The sequence below is a fragment of the Tursiops truncatus genome, chromosome 6, assembly GCF_011762595.2.
Source record: "Tursiops truncatus isolate mTurTru1 chromosome 6, mTurTru1.mat.Y, whole genome shotgun sequence".
NCBI lineage: Eukaryota > Metazoa > Chordata > Mammalia > Artiodactyla > Delphinidae > Tursiops > Tursiops truncatus.
The window spans coordinates 37,143,795-37,158,591 of NC_047039.1; the positions used below are offsets into that span (position 1 = coordinate 37,143,795).

General features: G+C 35.2%; 1 long non-coding RNA gene across 1 annotated transcript in view; it reads left to right on the forward strand.

Annotated features, from left to right (window-relative positions):
* Positions 1-14,797, forward strand: part of LOC141278870 (uncharacterized) — an 86,750-nt gene that overhangs the window by 8,526 nt on the left and 63,427 nt on the right. Inside the window, exon 2 of the long non-coding RNA XR_012332265.1 lies at positions 4,279-4,392. This is a non-coding gene — a long non-coding RNA (uncharacterized lncRNA). The remainder of the gene's footprint in view (positions 1-4,278; positions 4,393-14,797) is intronic.

The window sequence follows — 14,797 nt, forward strand, 5'->3', positions numbered from 1 at the left end:
CTGAGATGACTGTGGCACTAAAATATACACATGTGAAAGAGCTAGTGTCTCTGTGTCATGGAGTATTGCAGACAAAGTCTTAGCTGATTGTACCTTCTGCACTCAGTTTCCTACAGGTGTTTCAGCAATGGTAAGAGCAAGGAGATGCTAGTATTTAACACTGGGTTGATATCCTTGTTCAGTGTAGGAATTATTAGATTAGTTTCTCAAAATATGCTTGTAAAATTAGGCAGGAACTAGATGCCAAGTAGATTTGCTCCTTGCCATTTCAGCCTCTGATAATGAGGCTATCTTACAGTATTTCTCTTTGCTGAAAATAAACATAAGTGTTTTTCTTAATGAGTAATTGATGAGCCAGACTAATGGTTTCAAAATGACAGTTCGATCCCACCTGCTTAAAATCCCTGACATCTATTGAAATAAATGTATGTGAAACCAAGGGGAAGAAAACCCACTAAATTATTAAATCCAGCAAGTGGGTAAAGGTACTATCAACTGGCTAGAAATATTAATGGATATCTAAAAATACGTTGCAGATTGAATTATATTGTGAGACAAACAAAACTGGTTGGTATCAAAAATAGGTAGGGACAGGAAACTTGGAAACGTGAATAGAACACAGTACCAGAATAGTACCACAAATTTAAGGCAGTAGAGACTTATAGAAGTCTTATAGTACGGAGCAGTGTGTGGAGCCTGAACCAAAGGAATGCTACAACGACAGAATTGAGTAGTTATGACAGATCATGTTGTGCACGAAGGCTTTAAAATATTTACTGTCTTGTCCTTAAAATAATGTTTGCCAATCACATAGAGGATTCAATTCATTTTTATACGTTGACCTTGTACCCAAAATTTTTGCTAAACTTATTAATCAATACTCATGTTTTCTTTCTAGAGCATTTTAGATTTTCTATGTATGCAGTTATGCTATCTTATAATAATGACAACTTTGCTCTTTGGGTCCCAATCTTTGTACGTCTAATTCTTTCTCTCGTTGTACTGTGTAGTTCCTCCAGTTGAATAGAAGTAGTGATAGTGAATATTCCGGGGAGGATAATTCAGTATTTGGCATATAAGTATAGATTTAGTTTCTTTTTTTTTTAGAGATACCTTTTCTCAGAGTAGGAATTTTCTTCTTTCATTGGTACTTAGCTATAATCATACATACATATATATATACACACACACACACACACACACACACACACACACACACATATACCACATATACGATGTATCTCTGAAACATTGGTTTGTAAAAATACAAATGATTTTTAATTAAAAATTACTGCTTAAATATAATACACGCATTCATGCACAAACATGTATACATACATATGAATATATATGTGGGGTATGTAAAGGATATTTGTGGAAGGATATACAAGAAAATAGATTAGTGTTTATCTCTTTTAAGTGGGATAAAAAATCTTAGAGTAAAACTGATTGTTTTATTCTCTACCCTTTCGTACATGTACGTTATACAGTCTTTATTTTTTTATAAAAATGATTATAATGAGATAAGTTTTTTAAAAAGTATATTCCACATTATATATACCTCATGATTAGAAATATAAATTTCATTTTTACTGAATATTTTTACTTAAATTCTTACAGATCCCTTAGGATATACCAGGAACTCTAACAGGTGCTTTACACATTGTAACTCATGTTCATATAAAAATATTGAAAAGAAACAAGCCTCAAATACTCAGAATGTCATCCTGCATGTATTGGATTGTGAACAAATTATTTTTTGTTTTCTATACTTTCAAATTAAATTACATTCATTATTAAAATTCATATTAATTAACATTTTAGGAAGTGTTAATTTACTCTTCTACTTAATGTGAATAGACAACAGGCATCTTTCATTTGTGCAGATATTTTATGATTTCTGTTTTCGAGCTAAGAATAGTGTGGTGATGTCTTTGCATTGGGGATTTATTTTTAAATTTTGGAGTTTGAAGTCCTCAGATTTTAGGTTCTGTTTAGACTTGATTCGATTATGCTGTTACTTGTCATGGTTTTTATCTGTGTGCATAGGCACCTTTTATTTTTTAGGTCCAATTATCAGAGTTGTTTAGAATCTGTAGAAAGGATTGGGCATTGAGACTGATGCCTTTATGTGGCAGTTTGTTATGTCTCACACCTATGCTTCTCTGGCAACAAAAACAAGATTTATTAAGGAGAGGATATGGAATGGTCATTATAAATACATTTTCACTCAGCGGGCGGCATGGAGTGGAGTCATTCACTGTGTACTCCAGTCACTAAGTCAGTGTTCTAATCTCATGTCGAAAGGATTCAGCTAAAGAAAATTTGTATAAGCAACTGTATCATCCACATTGCACAATGTGATTATAGGTATTTCACAAATGTATATATCTATTATGTTTGAAAAAATATTAACCCATTAAAACTAGCTCACCTGTCAGATGTTGATAGTTATGATTTAACAAACATGCTTCTTCAAAAGCTTAGGAAGTGCCATAGAAACTGAGAAGATATAATGGCCACAGGAAATATCTCAAAATATTCCTATTAGTCCTCTGTCCCTTTATTTTACCTGAATGTTTAAAATTATTTATTCTGTGGAAATGCAAATATTGTTCTACCACCTGCTGATATCTGCTTTTCTTTAACCCGATTTGCCGCTGGGTTATTACCACTGTGCTTAACGTGATAATAACCTAGATTCTTTTTTTTGAAGAAAGTGACTTCTATTGCCATTGCTGAAAAAGCTTTTTCCTCTACTGCTTGTCATGTCTTACTGTTGCAAAGCATGTTTTATTTGATCTTAATTATTGCTTCAGGCAAAACAGGTGGACTCCCTTCCTTGTTTTGAGCTACAGCAGATCAGGGTTTTGCAATGATGGGTAAACCTGAAGCCTTCATAAAGCTGAGGGTTTTGTGTGCAAACTTTTCTCATTTTGCACCTGTCATTTTTAATCATGGTTCATCATAGCTACTTCATGTCGTGTAGCCGCATGACCACCAGAATGACGCTTATCATTACAAATAAGAACCCAGTTTGAGTTCTTACCTGCATTTGGAGGGGAGAAGGATGTTTGAGGGAAAACCAAAGAGAAAAACAATTGGTTTTATAACACATTTTAAGGTGTTCCATATACTTTCATTCTTACTTCAGGTCTGACTATACACATACGGATATTTAAATGTATTTCAGAAAGGAACTTTGATAAGTGATAATTGGAAGAATATATAAAGAATGATTGGATGACCAGTAGTGATGGCTGATACGTAATTTGTTAATCTTCTCCATTAAAAAATAATAAAAATAGGGCTTACCTGGTGGCACAGTGGTTGAGAGTCTGCCTGCCGATGCAGGGTGCATGGATTCGTGCCCCGGTCTGGGAAGATCCCACATGCCGCGGAGCGGCTGGGCCCGTGAGCCATGGCCGCTGAGCCTGCGCATCCGGAGCCTGTGCTCCGCAGCGGGAGAGGCCACAACAGTGAGAGGCCCGCGTACCGCAAAAAAAGTAAAATAAAAAGAAAGCAAATGGAAATAAAACAAGAAATGACTTAGTTGACTCAATATGATATTTTATATATTGTATATGCATGTATATATTTATGGCATATGTATATATGTATATCACATTGTATATGTATGATGCATGCATATATGTAATTTATATCCAAATTATTTAGGATTCAAAATATTTATTACACTCTTTGATGCAACTCTAATTATATAGAAATATTACCGTGGGTATTATGTAGAACTCATTTAAAACACAACAGAGTAGAAAATTAAATGCACACATACACATATGCAAAAACTGATATCCTGTGTACTGAACTGTATGTACAAGGGATGGTTCAAGATAGTTGGGCAATGCATAGCTTACTACGTCCATTTAGTTCTTTGGGGTTTCCTACATTTTCTGTTATAGATATGTATTACATAAAATGAGGAAAATAAGGTTATTTGATAAAAGATAAATTTAACCTCATAGAAATCATTCTGACAAAAGTGGAGATGTGAGGTTAATTCAAACTCCACCGAATCCAGGAAAATAAACGTAAGGCAATCATTTTTATAGGGAAGTAATTGACCTGGGCAGTTAGTAATTTGAAATAACTACACAGATGAAAGGTGATATTATCAAAATATAGCCCCAAATTATGGGAGACAGATTTGAAACAATTTAGAGGAAAGATATAAAAGAGTCTGGGGCATGAGATACTGTAAAGAAAAGTGATTTAAGTTTTCTTTTTTCTAACGTGAATTTTACTTTGGTATCTTAGATGACCTCAAAGAAGAAGCACATAGAAATTCTAAAAATGCAAGTTCTGAGAGAGGTCTATATAATTTTTAATGATTAGGCAAAATAATAGGAAGAAGGACTTACAAATAAAGAGGTATGTAAGAGAAATTATGTATTTATATCTCCATAATTTTTATTACGTAATCTCCAGGACGTGTACTAACCGTATTGTGTAAGTTTATTAAAAATGATGATTTCAGAGATAAAACAACTTAATGAGTTGGTATAGCTCATAAATTATTTCTGTCTTGAGGCTGCTGAGTAATTATCAACCTCAAAGTTTTGAATTTTTCAACAATGAGAAATCAAGACTTGTAATAATACTAAAATGTAGCTCTAACCCAGAGCTTTCCTAAATCTATCAGTTTCAATTTTTATATCTAAAGAAATCCACAAAATCATTTTGTGATCATTTAAGTGCATTTTTCAAGTGAATGTTATTGTATTATGTTTGATATTAATAACTTATGCCTGAATGCAGAAATGATGTGGATTGATCCAGTAGATAGTTTCTTGCTGTTCTTTTCATTGTGTATCTTTTGATAATTGTTAGTATGAGGATGAAATATATCTACTATCTTTATTGGACTATGAGTTTAGAAACTTTGCTGGGATAATCATTGTATTCAATTTTCCTTTGATTTTCTCAGTTCTCTTTGTACCAGCTGTGCTCAGTAAACATGTGTTAAATTGAAAAAATAAAAAGAGAATCATTTATTTAGAATACAAATTTACAAATATCTGCATTCACCTTAACAAAGCAATGATTCTATGTATAAGACCCAGTGACTGCAAAAAGTAGTTAATGGTTTTAAATATTCACATTACATAGCTTCTGCATGGAATTGCTCACACACCAGATTCTGTGTCACTGAGAGCACTGAGAACACCAAATGCAATTAAAAATAAACCACCTGATGTTGCAGTCGAATTGCCACTAGACATAGCGCTTAAGCAATTTTAGAAATGCAGGTGTGCGTGTATAATGATGCCCCCGTAGAACTCTTTTTAGATGTTATCCAGTGTGAGTATAAAGCCACAACATCCCATGGGTAGAGAGCAGACTTTTTCTTTTTTTCAATTTAAATTTTATTTTCAAATTACCTTTTTTTTGGTGGCATTATACAGAATAGTATTGACAATTTATGAAGCTATCTATAGTTTAACTTATGCTATAACTTCTGTTCTGTATGAAATTCCTGCTTTCTCTATGGATTTCTTTTTCCAGATAGGATTAGAATGAGCTTTAAATAGGAAAATTATACTCTAAGGATACAATTAAAATCAATTTCATCTGAGAAATAGGCAGTGTTTTTTAAGTTAAAATACAGTAAATCATCATGTATGTTATTTCACTTGAAATAATTCATCTAATACACTTTATTTCTTCATCATTACTACCTCTGTTTTCACCTTTAGGAACACTTAATTCTCCATCTTCTTGTGTCTTTACAGATGAATATTTACTTTGTCAAGGTTTATAGTTACTTATAGTTGGAGAGTTAGTTTGGAACCAGTTATGCTAGAAATAAACATTCTATCTCATATGAAAATTTTAGAGGTGAAGCTTTTACATAGTTTCTAATTAGTGATATCTGGATAATAAAACAAAAGAGGATGTGAAATAATATGTCCTTTTTAATTTTTAAGGCTACTGTATTTGGGGTTGTAGTGATGACATTGATATTTATTTACTATTCCTACTCGAAAACAAGAAAAGGATTATAGCTTTTATCTAGTGTAATTTGTAATAGTATATATTTTTCAGATGTCTTTGCTATTTTTTAATGGATAGGAGATTAAGTTGTATTGTGAGAGTATATGGGCTTTCAGATTCAAATATATCATGGTTAAAGTTCCATTTATGTTAATTACAATGTGTATATTCTTCAAATTACTTAAACTTCCTAAGCTTTCATCTCATTTTACAAGTAGAAGTAATGATTGTTAGTTCAGATTCTCTTGTTAAGATTAAATGAGTAGGGCTTCCCTGGTGGCGCAGTGGTTGAGAGTCCGCTTGCCGATGCAGGGGACACGGGTTCGTGCCCCGGTCGGGGAAGATCCCACATGCCGCGGAACGGCTGGGCCCGTGAGCCATGGCCGCTGAGCCTGTGCTCCGCAACGGGAGAGACCACAACAGTGAGAGGCCCGCGTACTGCCAAAAAAAAAAAAAAAAGATTAAATGAGTAAATGGAAGTGAAAGTGTCTGGTAGATTTGCTGGTAAAGATGGCACTGATTAATTATAGTTTTTATCTTTGTATTGTGACAAATCAAGTTATTTTGTAAATCGGATAATAATTTTGCATAGGTAGATCGATCACAATTGCAGGAATGACTTATTTCCATTTTTGATTAGTCTTCATTTGCAGTGGCTGAAAATTGTTTTTATTTTTAAACATAACATAATTCCCTTGCAATAGCTATTCACATTGCTGATCAACTTGTCAAATATCTTTAAAAAGTCATTGAGAAGAGTCAGTGGAGCTCCAGAGATGTAAAATTAAACAGTGATTCCTTTTGTATATTGTAATGCAGTGGAAATCAGTGGGAAGGTGAATTGTTGATAGTGTAATTGTTATTAGATCCATATACTTTATGCTTATACGTACTTTCCCTGATTCTATCTGATATTATTCAGTAAAAGCACTGGCACATATCTGAGGAATCTAAGACACAAAGTTTAAGTAGGCCTAGAATTACATAATGTCAGAGCCAGAACTTGGAGAGAGATAGGGAGCCTAGATTACAGTTTTGCCATTTCTATATGGGCCAGGATCCATGGTAAGGGATATTTAAAACTGTGGGTTACATGGAGAAGCACTAAGGATAAAACAATGCATTTGGATAAACTGATAGACGATTAATATTTTAAATACCTAAGACATATGTGTGCAAAATGAATTTAGAAGTTAGGTGGTGTGACTGCTACTGCTTGAAAAATAAGCTCTCTCTTTCCTGATATTAAAATCTATAGGACCAGTCTCCTCTTAACGCCAGTAGCAAAACAAATAACACTGTCTCATGCTATGTCCATTTCTTGTTTCCTCAGAAGTATTTCTCATGGGTGGTAATTACATATTTAGATCAGGCAATATTTTTTTAGTTTGTTTTGGGGTTAAGTTACTCTAAAGTTTGTTCAGTTACCCCAAGGTTTATTTCCTTCCAATTCATCTCCTATGAAAAGAATACACATTTTATACTATGACTAAAAATTTATATAGAAAAGCAACAGAAGAGAACCAACATTATATTTTTACCAACTTTTTTTTTTTTTTTTTTTTTTTTTAGCTCTGGAAGAGAGGAGGTGAATAATAAATAGATGCACTGAACTTGAGGGAAAGGTGTATTTCTGTGTTAAAGATTGAAATGGAAGTTGCAAACATAATTCTGGTTTACTGCACACATGTAGCAAATTTTTAAGGAACAAAACGTTTATTACATCAAGGACAGCACGAGACAATGGTTTTAAGGGCTTTAATAATAACCGTGAAAAATCTTCACCATGATATATTAGCTGTGACATATCTTACAAAATGTCATGTAGAACTTGCTGAATTGTATCACTGAAGGCTGCAATCCTTAGAACAGTGTTCTTCAAATGTAGGTCGTTGTGTTCGTTTGTATAATCAGAAGTAGTCAGAGAGCTTTTATGATGCTCAAACAAAAAAAATGAAAACCATATTATTAATTCATTTCAAGATACAGCTCATAATAGTTACAGCATAAGTGACCCTCTTATCCAAATGTCAGTTAATAAAGAGTGAACCTTGAAAAGTCTGGGAGTTCAGTAGTTTATAGTAATATATTTGATACGAAGAAGTGTGTTACTTAAAATACTGCTTGGTGTTACATTTTATCTATTCTGGACAGTAGTGTGGTTTGAACAAATGAGGGTAATAACGATATAGCATTGTAGTAGTGAAAGTAGTAGTAATAAAAATAAAAGCCAACATTTACTGTGCTTTTCATATGTGTCAGTTAAAAACATTTAATGTTGACCTTAAATATGTCTGTGAAAGACAGGGTAAGATTTTGGAGAGAATAGAAGCACCCAGAGATTTGTTGCTGAACTGCAGCTTCTTTTTCTAAAGGAAGTTACCAGTTTTCTCAATACTGGCAAGTGACTAAGAATTTTGAGCTTTGTCTGGGCAAAGGTCATTGTCGCAGGGCAAGTAATAGGTCTGACAGAACTACAGTTACTTTATTAAAGATTTGCAGGGCCTCTAATGTACTTATCATTTTCTTAAAAGTTATTCACTGAAATATGAAGTTATATTAGAAGGAAGCTAAGAATTATAAGCAGGATATATGAAAAGGATAACAGCATTTAAAAAAATATTCTTCCACTGCCAGGACCCTGAGATTGTAGTTCAGGACCCACTGGGAAAGGAGGAAGACTTTCCATTGAACATATCAAGCTTTCCGTTTAAAGAATGTGCTTTTTTTTTTTTTTTTTTGGTTCCACATATAAGTGAGATTATACAGTATTTATCTTTTTCTCACTTATTTCACTTAGCATAATGCCCTCAAGTTTCATGCATGTTGTCACAAATGGCAGGATTTCCTGCGTTCTCATGGCTGAGTAATATTCCATATGCACACATAATGTGTGTGTGTGTGTATAATTTATCAATTCACCCATTGATAGACACTTAGGTTGTTTCCATGTGTAAAGAAACAGGGAGTACAATGGTGGTTGCCAGGGGCTGGAAAGTGGGGTAAATGGGGAGATGTTGGTCAAAGGGTACAAACTTCCAGCTATAAGAGGAATAAGTTCTGGAGATCTTATATTCAGTGTGATATAGTTAACAACACTGTATTATATATTTGAAATTTGCTAAGAGAGTAGATCTTAAATGTGCTTACCACACACACACACACACATGTAATTATGTGAGGTGAGGCCTTAACTAACGATATCATGGTAACCATTTCACAATATTTTTTGTACCAAATCATCACGTTGTACTCCTAAAACTTACAGAATCTTATATGTCAATTATATCTCAGAAAATCTGGAAGTAAAAAGAACACAGGAGGTTTGATTTGCATTTCCCTAGTAATTAGTGATGTTGAGAATTTTTTCATGTGCTTTTTGGCTATCTGTATGTCTTCTTTGGAGAAATGTCTATTTAGGTCTTCTGCCCATTTTTGGATTGGGTTGTTTGTTTTTTAGTTATTGAGCTGCATGAGCTGCTTGTAAATTTTGGAGATTAATCCTTTCTCAGTTGCTTCATTTACAAATATTTTCCCCCATTCTGAGGGTTGTCTTTTGGTCTTGTTTATGGTCTCCTTTGCTGTGCAAAAGCTTTGAAGTTTCATTAGGTCCCATTTGTTTATTTTTGTTTTTATTTCCATTTCTCTAAGAGGTGGGTCAAAAAGGATCATGCTGTGATTTATGTTATAGAGTGTTCTGTCTATGTTTTCCTCTAAGAGTTTCATAGTTTCTGGCCTTACATTTAGGTCTTTAATCCATTTTGAGTTTATTTTTGTGTACGGTGTTAGGGAGTGTTCTAATCTCATACTTTTACATGTACCTGTCCAGTTTTCCCAGCACCACTTATTGAAGAGGCTGTCTTTTCTCCACTGTACATTCCAGCCTCCTTCATCAAAGATAAGGTGACCATATGTGCGTAGGTTTATCTCTGGACTTTCTATCCTGTTTCATTGATCTATATTTCTGTTTTTGTGCCAGTACCATACTGTCTTCATTACTGTAGCTTTGTAGTATAGTCTGAAGTCAGGGAGCCTGATTCCTCCAGCTCCATTTTTCGTTCTCAAGATTGCTTTGGCTTTTCGGGTTCTTCTGTGTTTCCATACAAATTGTGAAATTTTTTGTTCTAGTTCTGTGAAAAATGCCAGTGGTAGTTTGATAGGGATTGCATTGTATCTGTAGATTGCCTTGGGTAGTAGAGTCATTTTCACAATGTTGATTCTTCCAATCCAAGAACATGGTATATCTCTCCATCTATCTGTATCATCTTTAATTTCTTTCATCAGGGTCTTATAATTTTCTGCATACAGGTCTTTTGTCTCCTTAGGTAGGTTTATTCCTAGATATTATATTATTTTTGTTGCAATGGAAAAAGGGAGTGTTTTCTTGATTTCGCTTTCAGATTTTTCATCATTAGTGTGTAGGAATGCCAGAGCTTTCTGTGCATTAATTTTGTATCCGGCTACTTTACCAAATTCATTGATTAGCTGTAGTAATTTTCTGGTAGCATCTTTAGGATTCTCTATGTATAATATCATGTCATCTGCAAACAGTGACAGCTTTACTTCTTCTTTTCCGATTTGGATTCCTTTTATTTCCTTTTCTTCTCTGATTGCTGTGGCTAAAACTTCCAGAACTATGTTGAATAAGAGTGGTGAGAGTGGACAACCTTGTCTTTTTCCTGATCTTAGTGGAAATGCTTTCAGTTTTTCACGATTGAGGATGATGTTGGCTGTGGGTTTGTCATATATGGCCTTTATTTTATTGAGGAAAGTTCCCTCTATGCTTACTTTCTGGAGAGTTTTTATCATAAATGGGTGTTGAATTTTGTCAAAAGCTTCCTCTGCATCTATTGAGATGACCATATGGTTTTTCTCCTTTAATTTGTTAATATGGTGTATCACATTGATTGATTTATGTATATTGAAGAATCCTTGCATTCCTGGAATAAACCCCACTTGATCATAGTGTATGATCCGTTTATTGTGCTGTTGGATTCTGTTTGCTTGTATTTTGTTGAGGATTTTTGCATCTATGTTCATCAGTGATATACGCCTGTAGTTTTCTTTCTTTGTGACATCCTTTTCTGGTTTTGGTATCAGGGTGATGGTGGCCTTGTAGAATGAGTTTGGGAGTGTTCCTCCCTCTGCTATATTTTGGAAGAGTTTGAGAAGGATACGTATTAGCTCTTCTCTAAATGTTTGATAGAATTCGCCTGTGAAGCCATCTGGTCCTGGGCTTTTGTTTGTTGGAAGATTTTTAATCACAGTTTCAATTTCAATGCTTGTGATTGGTCTGTTCATATTTTCTATTTCTTCCTGATTCAGTCTTGGCAGGTTGTGCATTTCTAAGAATTTGTCCATTTCTTCCAGATTGTCCATTTAATTGGCATAGAGTTGCTTGTAGTAATCTCTCATGATCTTTTGTATTTCTGCAGTGTCAGTTGTTACTTCTCCTTTTTCATTTCTAATTCTATTGATTTGAGTCTTCTCCCTCTTTTTCTTGATGAGTCTGGCTAATGGTTTATCAATTTTGTTTATCTTCTCAGAGAACCAGCTCTTAGTTTTATTGATCTTTGCTATCATTTCCTTCATTTCTTTTTCATTTATTTCTGATCTGATCTTTATGATTTCTTTCCTTCTGCTAACTTTGGGGATTTTTGTTCTTCTTTCGCTAATTGCTTTAGGTGCAAGGTTAGGTTCTTTATTCGAGATGTTTCCTGTTTCTTAAGGTAGGATTGTATTGCTATAAACTTCCCTCTTAGAACTGCTTTTGCTGCATCCCATAGGCTTGGGTCGTTGTGTCTCCATTGTCATTTGTTTCTAGGTATTTTTTTATTTCCTCTTTGATTTCTTCAGTGATCACTTCGTTATTAAGTAGTGCATTGTTTAGCCTCCATGGGTTTGTATTTTTTACAGATCTTTTCCTGTTAATTGATATCTAGTCTCATACCATTGTGGTAGGAAAAGATACTTGATAAAATTTCAATTTTCTTAAATTTCCCAAGGCTTGATTTATGACCCAAGATATGATCTATCCTGGAGAATGTTCCATGAGCACTTGAGAAAAATAGGTATTCCTTTGTTTTTGGATGGAGTGCCCTATAAATATCAATTAAGTCCATCGTTTTTAATGTGTCATTTAAAGCTTGTGTTTCCTTATTTATTTTCATTTTGGATGATCTGTCCATTGGCGATAGTGGGGTGTTAAAGTCCCCTACTATGAATGTGTTACTGTTGATTTCCCCTTTTATGGCTGTTAGTATTTGCCATATGTATTGAGGTGTCCTATGTAGGGTGCATAAATATTAACAATTGTTATATCTTCTTCTTGGATTTATCCCTTGATCATTATGTAGTGTCCTTCTTTGTCTCTTGTAATAGTCTTTATTTTGAAGTCTATTTTGTCTGATATGAGAATTGCTACTTCAGCTTTCTTTTGGTTCCCATTTTCATGGAATACCTTTTTCCATCCCCTCACTTTCAGTCTGTATGTGGCTCTAGGTCTGAAGTGGGTCTCTTGTAGACATCATATATATGGGTCTTGTTTTTGTATCCATTCAGCCAGTCTGTGTCTTTTGGTGGGAGCATTTAATCCATTTACATTTAAGGTAATTATCGATATGTATGTTCCTATTCCCATTTTCTTAATTGTTTTGGGTTTGTTATTGTAGGTCTTTTCCTTCTCTTGTGTTTCTTGCCTAGAAAAGATCCTTTAGCATTTGTTGTAAAGCTGGTTTGGTGGTGCTGAACTCTCTCAGCTTTTGCTTGTCTGTAAAGTTTTTAATTTCTCCATCAAATCTGAATGAGATCCTTGCTGGGTAGAACAATCTTGGTTGCAGGTTTTTCTCCTTCATCACTTTAAATATGTCCTGCCAGTCCCTTCTGGCTTGCAGAGTTTCTTCTGAAAGATCAGCTGTTAACCTTATGGGGATTCGCTTGTGTGTTATTTGTTGTTCTTCCCTTGCTGCTTTTAATATGCTTTCTTTGTATTTAATTTTTGACAGTTTGATTAATATGTCTCTTGGCGTGTTTCTCCTTGGATTTATCCTGTATGGGACTCTCTGTGCTTCCTGGACTTGATTAACTATTTCCTTTCCCATATTAGGGAAGTTTTCAACTATAATCTCTTCAAATATTTTCTCAGTCCCTTTCTTTTTCTCTTCTTCTTCTGGAACCCCTATAATTTGAATGTTGGTGTGTTTAATGTCGTCCCAGAGGTCTCTGAGACAGTCCTCAGTTCTTTTCATTCTTTTGTCTTTATTCTGCTCTGCGGTAGTTATTTCCACTATTTTATCTTCCAGGTCACTTATCCATTCTTCTGCCTCAGTTATTCTGCTATTGATCCCTTCTAGAGTAGTTTTTTTTTTTTTTTTTTTTTTTTTTTTTGCTGTATGTGGGCCTCTCACTGCTGTGGCCTCTCCCGTTGTGGAGCACAGGCTCCAGACGCGCAGGCTCAGCAGCCATGGCTCTCGGGCCCAGCCGCTCCGCAGCATGTGGGATCTTCCTGGACCGGGGCACGAACCCATGTCCCCTGCATCGGCAGCCGGACTCCCAACCACTGCGCCACCAGGGAAGCCCCCTTCTAGAGTATTTTTAATTTCATTTATTGTGTTGTTCATCGTTGCTTGTTTCATCTTTAGTTCTTCTAGGTCCTTTTTAAATGTTTCTTGCATTTTGTCTATTCTATTTCCAAGATTTTGGATCATCTTTACTATCATTATTCTGAATTCTTTTTCGGGTAGACTGCCTATTTCCTCTTCATTTGTTAGGTCTGGTGGGTTTTTATCTTGCTCCTTCATCTGCTGTGTGTTTTTCTGTCTTCTCATTTTGCTTATCTTACTGTGTTTGAGGTCTCCTTTTTGCAGGCTGCAGGTTCGTAGTTCTCGTTGTTTCTGGTGTCTGTCCCCAGTGGATAAGGTTGGTTCAGTGGGTTGTGTAGGCTTCGTGGTGGAGGGGACTAGTGCCTGTGTTCTGGTGGATGAGGCTGGATCTTGTCTTTCTAGTGGGCAGGTCCACGTTTTGTGATGTGTTTTGGGGTGTCTGTGGACTTATGATTTTAGGCAGCCTCTCTGCTAATGGGTGGGGTTGTGTTCCTGTGTTCCTAGTTGTTTGGCATAGGGTGTCCAGCACTGTAGCTTGCTGGTCGTTGAGTGAAGCTGGGTGTTGGTGTTGAGATGGACATCTCTGGGAGATTTTCGCTGTTTGATGTTGCGTGGAGCTGGGAGGTCTCTTGTGGACCAGTGTCGTGAAGTTGGCTCTCCCACCTCAGAGGCACAGCACTGACTCCTGGCTGGAGCACCAAGAGCCTTTCATCCACACCACTCAGAATAAAAGGGAGAAAAAGTAGAGAGAAAGAAAGGAAGGGAGGGAGGGAGGGAGGAAGGAAGGAAAGAAGATAAAAGAAAATAAAGTAAGATAAAATAAAATAGTTATTAAAATAAAAAATAATTTTTAAGTAAAAAAAAATTTTTTTAAAGTAAAAAACGGATGGATAGAGCCCTAGGACAAATGGTGAAAGCAAAGCTATACAGACAAAATCTCACACAGACGCATACCCATATACTCACCAAAAGACGAAAAGGGGAAAAAATAATAAATCTTGCTCTCAAAGTTCACCTCCTCAATTTGGGATGATTCGTTGTCTATTCAGGTATTCCACAGATGCAGGGTACATCAAGTTGATTGTAGAGATTTAATTCCCTGCTCCTGAGGCTTCTGGGAGAGATTTCCCTTTCTCTTCTTTGTTCGCACAGCTCCCTGGGCTCTGCTTTGGATTTGGCCC